Source organism: Egretta garzetta, unplaced genomic scaffold (assembly GCF_000687185.1).
Source record: "Egretta garzetta isolate BGI_Z169 unplaced genomic scaffold, ASM68718v1 scaffold202, whole genome shotgun sequence".
In the NCBI taxonomy this organism is placed as follows: Eukaryota; Metazoa; Chordata; class Aves; order Pelecaniformes; family Ardeidae; genus Egretta; species Egretta garzetta.
This window is the reverse complement of record NW_009258891.1, coordinates 735374-738597: the sequence shown is the minus strand read 5'-3', so window position 1 is coordinate 738597 and position 3224 is coordinate 735374. Positions and strand designations below refer to the sequence as shown.

Here is a 3224-nt window from a genome sequence, read left to right as displayed (position 1 = left end):
TGAACCTTGTTCTTCAAATCCTGGTTCCCAGAACTGAAGTCCCTGCCTTTGAACCAAAACTAATCTATTGCTTCCCTTTTAAAATCAAATTACTCCTCCCAACTTTGATCACTGTCCTGTGCATGACGTGGGCGCGAGGAATTAACGGGCCAGGATGGGCAGAGCTGGCTGTGGGTGTGCTGAACATCGGGATATCACAAATCACTTCTTCTCCATGGGCAAGCACCTCCCAGAAAAGCTTCACCGTGGCGAGAGGATACAGAGAAGAAGCTGCACGAGGAAGGGAGAGGAGCCCTGCACCAGCCCAAAGGGTGCAGCTGCTGGCTGAAGCCTGTGCTAGGTTCTGCTTTGCCCCTCGACATCCGAATCGCCCCCGTGCCGTCCTCAACGCTGCCTTTGCTGCAGCCCGCGATCGCAGAAATAAAAAGGTAACGGCAGAGGTGTCCTGCACCGCCCCGCCACCCCCTCTGCAAGTTTTCTCTTTGTCTGGCAGATGTTTCTTCAAATTCAAGGGTGCAGCCAAATACTTTTTCAGTCCCTTGAACTGGAAATGGAGCCCGCTGTTCCCCTGCCAGCTTTATTAGCAGCATCGTTTCTCCGAGCGAGCACGAACCACCTGCAGGCACCACCAGTTATTTCCCCAGGTCCTTTTTAGTAAGCGCAAGAGCCAACATGAGAAGGACGTTACAGAGAAGACGAGGGGTCAGGCTTTTAGTGCCCAGGCACGCTTGTGTCAGAGCTTGCGCTGCCTGGGCACACCACGAAATCTCAGTGCCCAACGCCTCGCTGGGTGGCAGATTTGCTGCCTGCCGGGCACCCCTGTGTTTGAAGCCTTGGCACCCCCTGCGCCTGCCTGGCACCCTCTGGATGCCTCTGATGCCTGTCCCTGGCAGCACAGACACCGTGGGCGGCTGACTTGGGTCACCCCGTTACAGGGAGAAGGGGGGTAGGCAGGTGACCCGGCGATGTCCCTGCTCAAAGCCAGAGGACCACAGGGGCAAGTCCCAGAGTGGCGCGGACTGCGCCCAGCCTGCCCGCACCGCTGCCCTCTGCTCGCCAGGACACAGCGACCCGGCTGCGTATGACACATACCTAGTTATTAAGTTTTTAATTCAGCCTGCCCTAACGTAACCCTCATCTTGGATCCCGATTCACGACGGAAGCCTCCCCAAGGAACCTGCAGTCCCCGCTCACTCTGCAACACAGCCCTCCGACGCGAGACGCAGGGATTTGACCTGTAGACAAAAAGCAAACTGAAGGACCCCGGCACATTTGGAGCCTCGCGGATGGACATCACATCCAGCCAAAGCTGCTGAATGCAAAGCTCAAACAGCAAGCCCTGCTATTAATTACCACGTTCCCCCTACGGCTGCGCCCACAGGGCCACCCTCAGCCGGGCTCCCAGGGCAGGTCTGGGTGCCAGCCCCATGCTGTAAATGGCCACCAAAGCTCCAGGAGCCCAGCCCGGTGCTGGCATGGGGCCTGAGCCATGGCCGCAGGTCCAGCCCCATGTTATTTTATTTGCTCTCACCTCTCTGAATGCACCAAGGGCTTTCTTTGCATCACGCAGGCGAGAACCCCCTAAGGACGACTGCAGACGGCGCTCCCCCCTAGCTCAGCCCCCTGCCCTTCCACAGGCGATGCTGGGTGCTGTGGGGAAGCTTCTCACGGGGCTGAACGCCCTGGAGCTGCCTGCCGCCATCGCAGGGCCACCTGCCTGCTTGTCCAAGCGGCCACAGCTTGGGCCACCCTCCTTGGGATGCTCAAAGCCAGTCGGTTGGGAAGCAGTTTCCATACGGCTGGCCCCCAGCGCGGGGCTGTCACCAGAGAGATTTCCCCTTTCCAGCTGCAAACACGCCGGCTGATGTCTCCGTGGACTTTCATTAGCTGAGCTTCCGACATTTGCCTCTGAAACCCCTCAGCTGCCCCAGGGCTCCCTTTTAACCTTGGCCCAGTGACCCAACCTCCCCTGCCGAGCGGGAGCGGGGCACCAGGAGGCGACTCACCGGCCTCTCGGTCAGAGCCATTCGTGCGCTTTATGCCACTCCCCGTCGGTGACGACTTTTCTTACGAAGACAAACGGCCAGGCAAGCAATCCACTTCGTACCAAGCTGGCATTTATTTCAACCAACGCACCCACCAACATACTCGATCGGCGCTGGGGAAGCCCGCAGGCGGCTGGGCAAGGCCCTGTGGGACCCAAGCCATAACACCCGAGCAGGTCCCCCAGCCAGGCCCCACGCTTGCAGCAGGAGGGAAAAAAATCTTTTTTCTCTCTTTGTTTTTTTCCCCCCTCCAAAGAAAGGAATGATTTCCATGGGCAGAGAGAGCAGCGGTGTGCTTCTGCAAAGGAAGGGCAGGATATGGAAGGAATCGCTTTAAACGCAGCCGCTGGGAATGGCGAAGGGGGAAAACCCCCAGGTTTATTGTATTTAAAACCTTTTTGTGATGGGCACCGAGATGAATTCTTGCAGGCTGCGAGTGCCTCCGTGTCTCTAAAGAGGAAGAGAGATGGGACGGGAGGACCTGGGAGCATCATTGCTGCCGCTGGCATCAGAGCGGAGCCATCCCGCCCGCGCCGGCACCTTGCCAGCCAAAACCTGGGTATTCCTTAGCGCTCAGCGATTTCTCCTCCTGCGACTCTGTCTCCCTTCGGGCTCATTTAAAGCACATCCCTGTGCCAGAAACCCAGCCCAGTGCCATGCAGGAACAGCACGGAGCTCCAGGAAGCCTCCGTGTTGGCAGCTCTTGGGAGAGCCGGCGCCTTTCCCTCACCCTGCAACGTTCAGGTGCCCCTCGCCACGCTGTGTCAGTTCAGAGTGGCATTTTTGGGACAAAGATGGTAAAGTTTGAGAGGAGCTGGATAAAGGCTGAGGTCTGGAACGCAGAGCCTGAACGAGACGCAAGAGCAGCTGGCGGGAGCGCTCCTGCCTTAATGAAAGCTGCAGAAGTTTTCCCCAGTGGATCGGCCTTCTACCGGCTGCCTCCTCCAGAGAAGGAGGGAAGATTTGTTTATTTTGTTTTAAATCAATTCCTGGTTTGATGTTTCCCTGGGTTTTGCACGAGGGCCAGTGTTGGGGCTGGTATTTCCAGGAGCAGCTTATTCAGGGATTTTATTTTTTTTTTAAATAATGATCATAGAATCACAGAATCGTTTAGGTTGGCAAAGCCCTTTAAGCTCCCCCAGCCCAACCGCTCCCCTACCCCTGCCATCCCACCCCCAA

General features: G+C 57.2%; 1 protein-coding gene across 1 annotated transcript in view; it reads right to left on the bottom strand.

Annotated features, from left to right (window-relative positions):
• LOC104122002 (protein phosphatase 1 regulatory subunit 12B-like) overlaps nucleotides 1-3224 on the bottom strand; it is a 33240-nt gene that overhangs the window by 17451 nt on the left and 12565 nt on the right. The window lies entirely within an intron of this gene.